At 38.4% G+C, this 15919-nt stretch overlaps 1 long non-coding RNA gene across 1 annotated transcript; it reads right to left on the bottom strand.

Annotated features, from left to right (window-relative positions):
* Positions 1 to 1759: 1759 nt before the first annotated feature.
* On the bottom strand, positions 1760 to 6262 carry LOC113484732. The gene is made up of 3 exons (XR_003399274.1): positions 6202 to 6262; positions 4092 to 4140; positions 1760 to 1871 (listed from the first exon to the last, which is right to left on the bottom strand). It is a non-coding gene; the product is annotated as an uncharacterized LOC113484732 (long non-coding RNA).
* Positions 6263 to 15919: the final 9657 nt, after the last annotated feature.

Here is a 15919-nt window from a genome sequence, read left to right on the forward strand (position 1 = left end):
GAAACACACCCAATATCATCATTCCTTGTCCTAGTCTCATCAGTATTCCATGTACAGGTAAACCCACCCCTGACAGCTTCAGCAAAGAAAGGCAGCCAGTAATACCACTCCTAGCTCTAACTTTCCATGTAAGGAGTATAGCTTTTTTTACTATGAGCATCTCTGATTTTTTGTTCGACTTTCCAAATTTCTTGGCAAAACTCAATCATTGCCTATCTCTCCTGGGTTTACTAGAGTTAACCTAAGTCTGAATTTGGCTCTGTTAGACACTGACATCTCTTTGCAATCTTTTCTAGGCGTGCACTCCATCTGCTCCAGGAACAGCTGAAAACAATGGAACTACCATATAATATCTTGAAAATAAATATCAAATGTGGTAGAAATCCATGCAGAATAATTAGAGTTACCTGAATTAATATACTAGGAAGTCTAATAAAGTGATTAGAATATTAAAAGATGAAAGGAATAAAAAAAGAAAAAGCTTTGACATGTCCATGGGTCTCCAAAGTCTGCATCAGGTAGTTACCATAACTGATAGCACTAGGTGGGCACTGTTGGTAACCAGTACCATGAAACACCTGGAACTCATAGGAGCAACTGCACCCAAACCCTTGCACTTCAGGAATGACTTACCAACACACACTGATGGTGATAAATACTTATTCTTTGCAGTTTCTGCTGAGAAAAAAAAAAAAAAAAAAAAAAAAAAAAAAAAAAAAAAAAAAAGCATATATTAGAAAAAAAAAAACTTTAAATTCATTGCAGAATTGATCTTTTTAATGATTCTCCTACACAAGTCTCATTGATCAGCTCTGTTAACAAGATGTAGTGATGTTTTGTAGAATCACCACAAACAGAAGAGTTATGAATTCTGAGATTTCAATAAGGGGGCTTTGTTAACGCTGAACTGTATGGCCATAGAGAATGCAATGCAGTGGTAAGGAGCAAGCACATTCAGCAGAGGGCTTGCAGAGCAGGTCAGGTCTGGATAGCTATGGTTATGCTATCTGTCAGCACTTATCAAATACTTCCTTATCACTCATGCTCCTGGGAGTTACAGCTGTCCCAGACTGGAGAGGAGGAGGAGGAAAAAAAAGTGCTCGGTTATTACTGCACATTCTATTTAAAGCATTTTGAAAACACACAATGCACACACTCTCTTCTATTTATGTGAGGTCTTAAAAAAGTCAGCAGCTTGAGGTAATCCAACTCCCACCATCCAAGTTTTTAAGAGGATTATCCAGAAACTGTAGACTTATTCTACTAATAAAGCTTAATAAGGTGTCTTAGACTACAGATGTGAAGGTGGGTAAGCAAGACGGCTTTACTTACATTTGTTCTCACTGAACTCCTCCAGCAGAGCCGCTGATCACCTGCATAGTACTATACAGCCCCCTGCTTTAGGTAACACACTGATGAACTTAAAATTGGAGTATAGTGTTGCTATTGGCATGAACTCATCCCATTACATTGCAAATAGCATAACTGCTCATGCCATCACGTGCTTGCCATCTAAGGAAATGCGCTGAGTCTTACATACCACACGTCAGATTTAGCTCTGTGTTAGTTACTAGCAACTAAACTCTCGTGCAGTACGACAGTTGCCAAGGTAACTACTCTTCCGGAGGGAAGATGAAACCTGACGATGTCTGTGCACACTCTCATCTAAGAGAAGAGCTGCCCTAGGTAATTTAGGCACCCCATAAATCCGAGTGGATGCTTTTGTACCCTCAACTAGAACATACCTGTCTCAGGGCTACTCAGGAAAAGGCCTGCTCTGTACAGATTTATGAATTGCGGAGCATCGGCATCGTGTAACCTCAGCTCTAACGGGGCTCCCTTTGCCCATGTGAGCATCACGTTGTTCCAGCCTGCAGAATGGAAACAAGGATTACCTTGGAGGGGCCAATACAATTGTCTCTATGACATTTTAAATAGCTGCAGGACTTACATTCTTCTCGGCAGGGTAATTTTTGAGTTATAATGCACCTGGAACTGCTAAAAATTGCACAAAATTATGTTACCTACTGTGTTTTCTGAAAACAATACAAGAGAGAATCTAATATTATCTAGGTATCTGAGGAGCAGGGTCCTTCGTGCACTGACAATAAATCTTTCAACGGCAACGAGCAAAGCAGTGAACACAAGGGAGGTAACACAATTTGACAATTTCAGAGAATTATTCAAGGTTTCTTCCCTTCTTACCTACGGACTCGTTGCGGTAAAGTACCTGCATGCACAACGCTCAGTTCTTCTGATGGAAACAAAGGCACCTCCATTAGCTCACGTTAAAAGGCAACTCAGCTGAGCAGGAGTTTGCTAGTGCAGATGTGTCTTCAAAACAGGGGCATGAGTAGAGGCTGTCAAAGTTGAAGTGCATAATCCATAAAATATATTTAAACATGTGAAGATTTTGATTTAACTGTACATATGTACCAAGAAATCAAATACAGACCTTGAGTGCATAAATGCTTTTACAATAGCTACAAGGGTTTATCCACTGAAATTAAGACTTACTTGGGCTCTACATTGCACAACATAATCTATTTGCAAAGGAGATGACATGACGGTGTAATAATACTGGGTTTGCAAATTACTACACTAGCTTCTCAAAATCTGCTTGAAAATATCTGGCTTTGATCAATCTGTTTCTTTCTCTCAACCCCTGACAATTTGGTGAAAGAGAGATTAAATGTATCGTTAACACAGACTGTTCCATACTAAGAGTCACGTACACCATATACTGAACCAGACTGAAAATCTACCCAAGGCTTAAGAATACATACAGGACATAAGTGTACCACTGTGCTTCCACAACTAGCACACTGTTTGGTATTCCTAGTCCTACTCTCCTTCCCTTATACTCCTGCATAGAAATGAACCAATCAACACTAGTTTTCCTCTGAAACTACCCTTAATATATAAATCACCTTTCATTCTAAGGCCATTATCACAATGACTCTTGTGGACTAGAAGTGCTGCATCCTAACAGAGCAAGTGGAATAGAAGGATCAGTCAAAAAGACAAAATTTAAAGCAATCAAAGTCAAGGAAAAAAGAAAAAACAAATCCTAGTATCCCTGCAGAAAATTAGAAAAAACTTAAAATTCAGTACATATACTACACTTCTAAAGATTCACAAGCCATAATGGAGGCTACTAAATGATTCCTTGACATCTTTCAAATTAATGAACGTTTTAAGCCAAATGATCTACTCCATGTTGTTATAAGTGAAACTGTGTCAAGCATCATCACTTGGGTTGAAATTCACTGCAACCTTCTTGACACTGGAAACGAGACCGCCATGACTGAAACTCTTCTACTGTTAATCTTTAGCACTGGAATAGCTTTACCCATGAGCAACATGGTCTGTTGTCAATGTTTTGCATAGACAATCTAACTTGTCACCCGTTTTCCTCATTCAAGTCTTCTCCACCTTTCCAAGGGAACATATCCGCTAATCCAGCCTACATCTGCAGCCCTTGTGGTGCAATAAACGTGAGAAATTGGTACATCTAATAAAAGTTCTAAAGCTGACTTAATAACATGAGACAGATCTTCACTGTTTATAGCAGGAGAAGTAGCACAACACAGCAGCTGTAACCCTAAGGAAAATCATATTGTTTAAAACTTATCGATTATTAAACCATTCAAGAATAAAAGTAATCTCAACTGACAAGGTAATGCCAAATCAAGAGTCAGCCCTGAATACTTAAAATGCTTCTATGGTTTTGTTCAGAGAATAATACAGCATGCCTACGAAGAGCAAGTAACACAATGAGATAATCATTTATCCAAACTAAAAGTGCATGTGTATAATAAACATTAAAAGGGCATGCATTGATCCATATATTAATCAGATTCATAACAATAGACCAATTTTTCTTTCTCTGGGGTGTGAAGAACAAGGTTATGAATCATAACAGGAACACTTAAAGATCACACTTGAATAACCTAATTGTGTACAACAATGATGGGATGAAAAGAAACTTAATCAAACTCTGAACTGTTGTTAGGTTTCATCCTCTTATATGCAGTTCTGCAACATGACTCTAATAAATTATTTGGATGGAAAAAAAAATGTTGGTTTACCTTATTAATATTCTGAACCTCCTCTGCCCATTTTCTTCATGCTTCATCTCTTCATTTGAATAGGAATAAACACAATTACAGAGAAAAACATCTGGGTTTAATGGAAGTTTCGATTCTTTTTTGTAACAGATCACATAAATATACACTTTTTATAAATTTACTGCCTTATAGAAGAACTGGAGTTTTGCTACATGCAAAAACTGTCAGCCAATCTTTAAATATTTATCTTTGAATTCCCCTGGTTACGTGTACTTGGGAATGTTTTCATAAATACATCAATAACTGTCTTGTACAGCTCATTAAGGAAGCTTTTTATCCTTTAGTGTAATAGTTCAGTTTACAGTTGCCTGTGAATCATTTTTATGGACCCCCATTAAGCATGCCCTTCAAACTGCAATTATTTGTCAAATTTTGTATATACAGAAGCAATCACCAGAGAAACCATGAAAGCTGAGAAGATGCATAAACATTTGGAACCAGGAGCTGGCCCTTCTCCAGCAGCGTATTCTCTTCTCCAAGGCTGACTCCGCGGTGTATGGGATGTACTTAATGGATCCACCTACACAAGACAGGCAGATTGTCCAAAGCGCAGGGTGAGCACACTGGCTTATATTAACTAAGACCAGATGCCTTGAATTTCCTCCTCAAATCTGTTATCAGCCTTTCTCTGAGATCCCAGAACATCACTCCCTCACTTGATGCAGTTTTACCACTTCCCTCATGTCCTTGTATACTGAAGAGGGGACTTGACCACAGTGAAGAGCTGCAGCCACTCATGTTTCTTGCATAATCCAAAGCAACAAACATGAGCGAGATTCTGATATAGAGGAAACTTACTTACAGGGATGTTGCCCTTCAACCTAATATACCAAAGTTATTTTTACTTCCTAGAACTTCACAAAATATAGTCTTAGATAAGTAAGTTTGGAACGTTTTTGGTTTTTTTTTTCCTTTTTTTAAATACTGTAAGTATGCATATGTGCTGAAAATCCTAGAGTGCTTCATTCAAGAATTAGCTTCCTGGAAATCTTCACTAGCATCCTATTGTATTTTTCCCCAAATCTAGTCCTGTAATTGAGTTTTTGAAGATATTGTCATGTGCCAGATCAATATGAATTTGGTCAAAAGCTTGCCTTACAGTGAGCTGAAAAGGGTATGCAACAGGTTAAAAACTCAAGTCCACTGCGTTAACAGCTGTGATTGCACAAACACTCTGTAAGGGAAACATAAACCAAACAATAGCACCCAAGGCTACACTTGATTGATCCGTCTAGTCAAGACAGATGGCAAGAATGTCTAAGACAAGGTAAGGAGATGAAAAGGAAGAAAGAATTGCAGTAGACTTTCTTCCAACTGGTTACTGCTCTTGCTGCCAAGGACAGGCAGCTATAGAGGCTAGTGGCTTACCAGTGTCTGCAGAAAGCTAAACTGTAAGAACAAATTAGATTAACATGATTAATTGCCCAATTTGGTGTATTCTGACCCACTGCTGTTGGAATCCATTAAATATTTCACTGACAAATCTCACCTTCTGCAAGAGCCGTGGGTCACGAGAAGGTAACATCTAATGTCTATTGCAGTTAGACTGACTATATGCATTTCTGAATGTCAGCCTCATGAAACAAAAATGCTCCTGTAACAATACAGAATACATTTTAACATACACAGACGTGGCTGTTGTAGCTTCTGCCACTGTTGAGCACCACATACTACATTCCTCCTGGATCAAGTCAACTTGTGACTGATGTTATAAATACCAAAGAATATTCATGGAGATTTTCCACATACTGAAAAATCCTACTGCAACTTAATTGTACAGCATACCTATGTTGTACAGGACAGGAATCAGTTTGCTGCTGTTGACATTTTTAGCAGTACTGGGGAGTGACAGAAGGACTTCAGTTACAATGCTGAAGAGAAACAGTGATGGGTGGTGGTGGCTGGTGATAGCTGCATTGTGCCCACACCACTGTGTGCTTCCTTCGTTCTGATATTACTGAGAGATTTCATTGCTCCTCACCTGTTCATGAAGGCAGCAATAACAGATAATAAAAGGTAAAAAACTGGAGAACAAAGGGAAAAGCTCATTCAAAAGTGAAAGAAAACGTACCTTCTTATCTTCCAAGGAGGTTTTCTTGCTTGATCCAATCACTTTATGCTATGTTTAAAAAGTTAACTCCAAATTTTGTATTAGTATTACTGCTTGCTACATAGATCATGTCTGAAAGACTGTTAACATGTTTTTAAACACTTCAGCATCCACTGCTGCCCGTTTATATTACCTAAAATACATTTGCTTGTCACACTTCAGTGGGTGGAGGAAGGGACTTTGTTGTAACACATATTGTAACACATCTCCAACTCTATCTGTACAGTAGCTGGTTTTTTCTTGAATACTATAACAATTTTTCTAATTACCATATTCTTTGGGGTACTGCAGACAAGTGATGCCCATTACTAACAGCTGCTGTCCATAGCAGATTTTCCCATAACATGAACAGAAGCTTTTCATCTCAGGGGGCATTAAAAGCTCTTACCTGGGTTCCAAAATTCCAGGAGTATTTCAAAGCACAGCAACACAACTTTCATGGCAACAACTCTGCACCCTTAACTCTGTAGCCTTGTACTATATAGAAGACAAGGATCTCTCGAACTCTGAAACAGAGCAACGACCCAGCACATACGCAGAGATCCTGATGAAAGCAGCAAGCAGTAGCACCACTGCAGCCCTCTGAAGTCTGGCGATCATATAGATTCCCAAGCAGTTGCTAACAGCACGTTGGCTAACTCCAGAGCCACTGAGCAGATCTGGAAAAAGATTAAAACTCAGTAACCAGCAATGCATTGGGACCAAGACCTAGTAGCAATTGTTAGCAAAGATAAAAATACAGCCATTTGTGCAGGAAAATGGTTTGTGTCTCTTGCTCAAATGTTTTCTGAAGTGAACTTACTCTTGTAACTTGAGACTCTTCTCCACATCATTTGCACTTTGTCCAAGTCTGGTTGGAATTTTGTCTCTAGGACAGCTGTTAGCCTTTACATGCAACTAGGGGGGGAGGGATAAATCAATAACTAGCATAATTTAATCTCTCACAAGTTTCTTTCTAAGTCAAATTCACATTCAAAGCTGTCCACAAATTTGAAACATGTATTATTTATCAGTCTTACAGAGTTGAATAATGATCTTGTTGCTACAGAGCAGCGTTCATAGAAGATTCACAGCATAAAGGAGGAAAAACTCTCTGAAGAAAGTTGCACTTTCCTACCATTAATTTCACGATGTAAGAGGCAGGGTGACAGCAATGTTCTGCACTACAAACCCACCTGTATGCAGGCATCCTGGGAACCGTACCCTTGTGTGTAGAATGCTGGTATTCACCTAGAAATAAACTTCAGAATAAACCCACAGCCTGGGTGCTTAACCATGAATTTCCAGCAAGCAGTCGCAATGGTTGGAGTTGAACAGCAGACAGGACCCGCAACTGCCTGCAAGGTTTTGTCTTGGTCTAAGCTTGTCTTAGCTTGCCATCAGTAGTGTCATGAAGCAATGTACAAGGTGACACCAGTAGAAAAGCCTTGCCCAAAGCTGGTTTTATAGAATAATGATCAAGGTCCCAATAATTTACTGATCTGAATGACAGCACATCTGGACAGTGTGAATCTTGGTCGTTTCCATGAGGAACATTACTGCTTAAATAGTCTCTACCACCTCTCTTAGAATAAAGTTCCTTTTCCAGCTGAATTTTCTTTTTAACAGAGTTCTGCTCTGTGTTTTTGAAGCTCTTTTATTTGGGGGGAGGGAATGACAGAGGGGAGGTTGTTGGGTTTATTTGCTTTGGCTCTATATCAAGTTGCTAGCAAGATTACCCAAAATACATGTTGAACATGTGCTGTGGCGATTATTACAGTGGCAAACTATATAACACCTAAGAAACCCCCAAAGTAAATAGTCTCCATCAATAGATGTTGCTTTCTATACCCGACGCAAACAAGAGCTACCCTCTGTGCAGCTTTTTCTTACATTGAATTTCTGGTCAGAGAAATCACTCCAAAAAATCACAAACAAGCACCTCCAGTCAAGTGTTGTCATAACTGCCATCTCAAGCTCCTCCAGGCCCATACACCTATTTGTTCCTGTGAAGCAGGAACCGGACAGTGCTCCACACTGCAGCGATTCATGTGGTGCTACTGATGCTTCCTCCAGGCTCTCAAACACGGCTTGCAAGGTTCTGCATGCCCTGCACTCAGTTCAATACGTCAGGCACCTTGGAGGATGGCAGCCACAGCCCCAAGGCCATAAATTTCTTCAATGTTTCAAGAGCTAAGAGTGTGTTTGTTCTATATGTTCAAATACCACATGGAAGCTCAGTGACCTATACATATTATTTAGAGCAACAGAGCATTTAACCCAGCACTTATTGCAGATCGGCTAAAGGGTTATGCGTTCTTCTAGAGTAGTTAAAAAAAAAATAAAAATCATCTCTTCTTCTGGTTTGTGTGCTACACAGGATGTGTTCCAGAGACTTTACACACCAGCATTGCTATGAATTAATAAGTTGCTGCACAAGCAAGCAAACTGAATCAATGCACTCCTGTACCACCTCTACATTATTTTTCATAACTATCAAAAAATGAAGTGTCATATACAGAGACTTGTTTTCTATTGCTTAATTCATCACTTCCACAGCCACAATTCCTGGTGTAGCGGGTGACACTGTATAAAGTAGCCTACCACACACTCCCCTAAAATTAGCAGCACGGTAGTTCTGATTTGTTTCACTAAAATTATGAATGTTAAATGATCCTTTTTATATCTTTTTCTTCTACAGCTGCACTGCATCCAAAAAACCTTTTATTCCTCACACTGTGTAAATTTATTAATGCACTTGCTATGCTATAAAAATTGTAGTGAAAACTACAGGTTGCAGTGGTACAAACAGTAGCTCCTTGTAGCTTTAAATTCAGTGAAATTTAATTATACAGTTCCACTGCACAGAAACCAGTGGACTGGCAGTTTCAGTAACACCAACCAAAAATACTTATTATTAGGATCTGCAAGTTCAATGTGAAACCAGTACTGCGAAGTCTTCATCTTTCTCTGAATACTTAAGAACAGACAAAAGGCTGTAAGGGTTGTAAAACACTGAAAGTGAAATCGAAGAGGGACATATAGTACAACATTGGAACAAATACAAGACCACAGATATAATCAGATAAACAATTCTGTTTCATGTTAACTTGGAGAGAAATCAAATAAAACAAAGCAGCTATTAGGTACAGCTTCATATTTCTCCAAAATTAACAAGACTTTGGATTCTTTGGACAAGGTCTTCTGCTGCAAACTTAAGTCTCTTTTTAGTTTTGCCTGGAAAGTGTGTAACATCAGCCAGACTATGCAAATGTAAGGTTTCTATACAACGTGCCATGGGAGAAATTTTGTATTTCATTTACCATCACCTTATGTCTGTGATTCCTCCACTTTGCAATTTCAGCAAGGAATTAACGTTCACTTGAAATGTGAGTGGTTTTTAAATCAGCCAAGTGTCACCTCTTCTATGGAAGCGAAGCAACATGGTTTTAATTCAATGTCGATTTGGCTTCTTGACAATTTGTTGCTTTTGAATAAGCAGAAAAATAAATTAGTCATGTGCAGTGCTTTGGAAGCAGAAATGCTCATTCTAAAGCTGAGAGCCATTAATAAGCATTCACAGCCTTACAAATGAGTAATTGTAGGGAACCCAAATGCTGGCCCAAATTTACAGTATAAATTTAAACCTATAATTTAGTCAACAAATTTACTAGAATGTAGGACACAACAAATTAAAAAAAAAAAAAGATATTAGAAGATGCATATTGAATTGGTGTCAAATTTCTCATCCAGCTTTCCATATTTTCTCTATAAAATGTATCAAATTAATCCTTTGTGTTTCTTTCAAAGCCAAGCTACACTCTTCACTTGCGGTATTTCAGGTTTACAGCGGTGTGACAAAAGTCTCTGCTTGCTTTGTGGACTTGAACAAAACTAATCTAGAATTTGCTGTGTTGCATTTTAGCATTAGAAATATACCCAGTGTAAAAACCAAGCATTAATAATGAGATTTAATATCAGTATTCTAATCCAGAATATTTTTTACAGAATATTAATTCTTCCTGCCTAATCTCTCTGTTCTGTTTCAGCTGAATTTTTTGTTTACAAAATCCAGATGATCCAAAGGCAGATGAAACAATCTACACATTCTCCTACTTCATAATGCTGTCGGACATGACCTAATTAAATGCTTTGTAAATATCTTATCCATCCTGCTGCCAATACAACATTGCTCCTGGAAAACTATATGCTACTGTTTTCTTCCATCAATTTTTCACGTGTCAAGCAATGAGTCTTTTGAGACCAGCTTTTTATCTAAATAATCACATTGTTAAGGTTTTTCCCCTATTATCGATTTAATCTTTCCTTTCCTTCCAATTTATCTGTTTTTCCTCATTGTGCTTCTTTATGTCTCCCTAACTGCAGGAGAAAACAACAGAAGGCTGTTCTGAGTTGAGCTCTCGCTTAAACTATTCCTACCCAAGCCATGCCTGTTAGCAACCTCACAAGTTTCCCAACAGTCCAGAACAGTTCTGATGGGCCCAGGTTTGCTCATCTCATTCAAAAAGTATTTCAAACCCTGATCTGAGAGTGATTATTTCCTTTTGCAGTCAGCACTATTTCACGTTAACTATAAAGTCCGACTACTAGTGGCTGAATATTAAATTATAAGGTAATGAGGTAAGGTTACTCTCTTGTAACGCTCCCCTGCACACATTTTCACAAGGACTTGCACTTTAATTTATGGTAATATGTCAGTGTACACATAAATAAATTGTATTAAAGTAAAATGAAACCTTGGTAATGAGACTTCACTTCCTATTCTAGCATTAAAAGCTTCTTGCAAAGGTATGAAGAGAAACCTAACAAAACAGTTTTTTTGGAAATTATTGCTAACAGGACCTGTTGTGCTGACAAGACTTCACAGCATGGAAGATTGGTATGTTTACTATTTTTGAGAAAAGACACTATGTGTTTCTACCTCACCTCACTTCTGCTTTACATACTCAAATAACAGACTTTCCTATGGATAACTTCCCTGGTATTTTCCCAGTGGGTAGGTCACAAAGCTCAGGCTCCTTTATTTGTTCTAGGTGCTACATTTCATTAAGACAGGCATCACATTATTAACTGCACAAATAGTGGAGCTGCTGCAGGGGTGCTACAAGATCTAGAAAGACAGGGAAAGTGCTCCAAAGAACAATCCTGGTCGCCAGTGGCTGCTTCTCCATGACTAAACAGTAGCAAAGGCTCTGCAGTGCTGTATTCCGTGTCACCTCATTATTTATGGGTTGTAAGTGGTAGGAAATGAGACCACTAAACAAACTTTCCATTTGCTATTCATATTGTGGTAAACCAAAGCCTAAATATAGCAGTCACCATTAAACAGCTTGACATTGACTGTCTTGGTGACTTCAGTTACCATGGCATCTCTGTGCATAATGCCATTCTATCAGAACTACTGCAGAGTGGCAACTACTGGGCTTCTAAGATTTTTACGTGCATGTTCTTATAAGGTATAAAAAAAAAAAAAAAAAGCCCAAAAGTAAAAAGCCACAGAAAATATGTTATTTAACAAAACACATTTCCTTGAGTTTCCTAGAATAAGCTTCTGAAACGTTTGCTTGGTGTTAATCCCTTTAAATTTAAATCAGGAAAGGCAAATATGGCCCTAAGACATTTGAGCCTCAATTACAAAGTTGCTGGTTTTGTTGGCTGTCCAGGTGAAGACACAAAGTGAAAGTCATCTTCAAATTGCTGAATACACATCATCTTCAGATCACTTAACTAAACTGCTGGGTTGAGAAGTCGAAACCAACAAACCTGCAGTTGTCAGTCGCCTGAACTGACTGACAGCTAAAAAGGAAACAAGCATTACATCAATTCAAACACTCCAGTACCTAAAATATGTTAATCCCTAACATAATGATTAATGGATAATAAAGGCTTAGAAAAAGTACATCGAAACAGACATAATTTAAAAGATGACTAAAGAATGAAAAGGTATGTTATGAGTACTTAACTGTTCTCTAAGTGGGAGACCTGCAAATATAACCAAAAAGAGTGTGACTAATCCTAATTTCAGACATTCATATTTTCAATCTTTTTAATAGCTCATTTTTGCTCCCACATACAGATGCTATACATATTTAATAATTCTTGTACTTCATTCATAGCAACACACAATCTTAGGGAGTTACCACCAGACAAGGCATTTAAAGTCACATCCATGCAACAGGAAAATGTCATACAGCAAATGACCTCAACCCCTCCCTGACATTAGGATTGCATGAATTACAGCTTTTGTTCAACTAATATATTCACCGAACCTCACCTTAAATATCTTAGCTTTCATTTCATGAAGTTTCAGTGTTGTTTCCTGAAAAAAAAAAATCTCCATGCAGTACATGTGTCTGGTTAAAAAAAATAAATAACATTCAGAAGTTCCTAAGCATACTACAGGCAATGTTCTATACATCCCCACAACACAGTGAATCAATAGGGCTGTCTAGGACTCATTTACAGAGTAACTGTCATAGGTGGCTGATTGGCCAGTGGTTAAAATTGAATTTAGGCTTTTTATAATTCAGAGAACATCTTATTTACTTCATATTAAAAGAGAGATTACATTTTCCAAAATATCTCCTGTAACCTTCTTGCCACATGTCATAGCAGTAATAAAGCCAGATTAAGTGCTGACTAGGGGCTCTGCTTTAAAAATAAGAGTTTTTGACAGAACCTCCCACATAAAATCCAGGTGTTTGCATTGCTCAGCAGCTATCACAACCCCCAATCATCTTCACAGGTGTGTGATTTAGATTCTTCTGCTTTGCTTTTTTGCTTACCTGAAAACCTTCAGGAGCAAGAAAACAAAACTGCCTCTGTGTGGCCAAGTACATAGTTACATATTCATAAAACAGAAAATGGATGGCTACGCCAGAGTTAGTCATTAATTGCCAAGATGATTAAAACGAAACCAGACTCCCGCTTGGGAGGCTACCATTGTTCAGAAATTCGATGTAATCTGGTGGTCACCTGATGGACATCTGAATGGGGTACAGGTCCTCTGTCATTGTGCTCCAGTCAAACAAAGCTGGTCCTCCCCTTGGCACGCTACCTCACCCGGTCACATGGAAGGTACCCCCTAAAGCTCCCAAACACTGAGAGCCAAGGGCTGCTGCTAGATGCCTACAGCTGGACACCAGTAAGTTATTCACCTAGAGCTCAGAAGTCCCCACTGAGAAATGACAAACAAGGCAAGACACCTGAGACAGTCCCATGCTCTTTCCTGACAGTGTATAGATCAGAGCCCTGCTGCTGGAATTAAAAAAAGACTTGCAGCTTCCCTTACTCTGTTTTGCACAATTCAACTACATAACAGTTGTATTTTCTACTATATCCACAATGTCCTTTTTTTTCATCTTTTCTCCAAAAATGAAATCTGAAGCCGCAAAGCAGAGGTAAGAGGAACCTCATGGCACTCACTCCATCCTCCAGTGCAGTCTCCAGAGACCCTGGGTTGGGGCAGGGGTGAATGGGGCTGTCTCAGGCAGGGGTACGTACGTGCACATATAACACAACAGTTTAAACAAATGAGTCCATACAGTGATGATGCAAACTCAGCTCAGTCCTGGGCTACAACTGAATTGATTGCTCAAAACAGACACTTCATTTTGCTGGGGTCTCTTACGCATTCCAGCTTTCACACTGACAGCAGAACAGACCTGCATTTTTGGACCCGACTGAAAGCATGGCTGCATTAAAAGCTTTCTGTTTGCGCTCATCCAACCAACAACACAGAAGTTTGGATGTGAACAACTGCTAAACAACGGCTTAGCTGAAACCCCCAATAGGCAGAGTTCTTTCCACTACCTTTCATGTTCTTTAACAGGAGAAAAAGAAAAATAGGGTCTGGGTAGGCATTTTACTACGGTATCAAACATTAACCAGACATAATCCTATGGCCTCAGAACATTAACCTCTTTGCATCAGCTACCCCAGCAACAAACACATGCAGCTGTAATCCGTGATTTACACCTCAGATCTAAACCATGAAGGTTACTCTGTTGTCAGCCTCTCACATCAGACATCTAGCTGAAATACATCCTGAATGCATAAGAAACATTCTGCAGAAATCTGAACTGTATGTATTGCTGCATTTAATTTCGCAGTCAAGTCTTTAAATTCATCTTTTACAAAATGACAAACACCATAAAAAGGACTTAGCAATGCTGCAATGTACTGAGCAGTACTAACCAATTGGAGGAACTTAGAGCAAAATCACCTGCTTCATTCTAGTGAGCTATTTAATTTTTTTTTCCAAAAAATGTAGCTGAACCTCTACAAAACAATTAAATAAAATAAAATACAACCAGCCTAAAATGTGTACAATAGAGGAAATACACTTTTGGGTATAACAAAACCTTCAGGTCCTTTAAATACATAAATGAATAAACACTGGGAAAAACTTTACATCTCTTGTCCCAAAGTGACCGAAAAATAGCTCTTAAGTGTTGCCAGTGAATGCTTAACATCAAAGAAAATATACAAATATCACTTTAACTTATGCTGCAGACCACAGAAGTATAGACAGAATATTTTAATACTTAAGTAAAATAAAAAGGCCTGGATTCCTCCCTCCAAATTCCACCCTGCATTTTCATCCAACCTGAAGTCAGCATTCACCTCATATCAGATATTTTTAAAATTATGACCCCTGCTATTCACAAAGCCAAAAAATCAGTAGGATTTATACGTCCTCAAACACTCTCAAAGACATTATTAATGATTTGATGCTTATTGCTGTATCCCTTAAAAATTAACTCTCACAGACATCAGTCTCTCTAATTTCAGTAGCTACTGTGAGAATTTCTCTGACTTCATTCTCCTGATGATATGGAAACACTTGATGTCTGATCCTGAACTTTCTGAAGACTGAAAGCTCTACTTAAACTGAGTTACCACACATGAATTTAGTCCCTTGGTTAACTACAGATAGGGCTGCAGTGGCAGAGATCCTTCAGAACAGCAAGGCAAGAGCTGAGAAAATAGCTAACCAACTCCCCTTAAAGTTGGCTCAGACAAATGTAACACATTTAAATTGCTTATGCACAGCAGTGATTTTTCTAGTAGGGCAGTTAATAGAAATAGTGAAATTTAACAATTAGGAGAATCTCAGACATCTCTAAAAGCATAGCAGTACCCACAATAGAAACTTCACCAATTCTTTATCCAACCTGAGCTACGGAGCACAGATGAAGCCCATGTAAACTGAACACAGCTCATGTCAAATACTGCCGACTGTTTGTGAATTGTTTCAAGAAATCTGTGATTTTATTGCAATGAATTTGGCCAGTGGGATTAATTCTCAGTCTAGATGCTCACAAACAGATCTGTGAGCAGGAAGAAACAAGGAAAGAAGAGTTGAGGTTATCCATATTATTTGTCCATGAAGTACGTTCTTGATATTTTTGGGGGCACTCATAAACATGATCAGGCTTTCAGTTACTCTTTTAAATGCTGTTGTCTCCCTCCAAACCTATAGAAAAACTTGTATTAACTCAGAATTTGACTTTTTTTTTTTTTTTAAACCAAGTCTTCCATACAAATATTTTATCGGAATGGATGGCAACTCCAATCTCTTCAAAAACACTTTGCTAGTCCAGAAAAAAATCTGTCCTAATGGAGAAGAGATTTTTCACTGTTAGCTATTAAAGCACTGTAAAGCTCAAAATTGCCA

Source organism: Athene cunicularia, assembly GCF_003259725.1.
Source record: "Athene cunicularia isolate RWA chromosome 12 unlocalized genomic scaffold, athCun1 chr12_part1, whole genome shotgun sequence".
Lineage (NCBI taxonomy): Eukaryota > Metazoa > Chordata > Aves > Strigiformes > Strigidae > Athene > Athene cunicularia.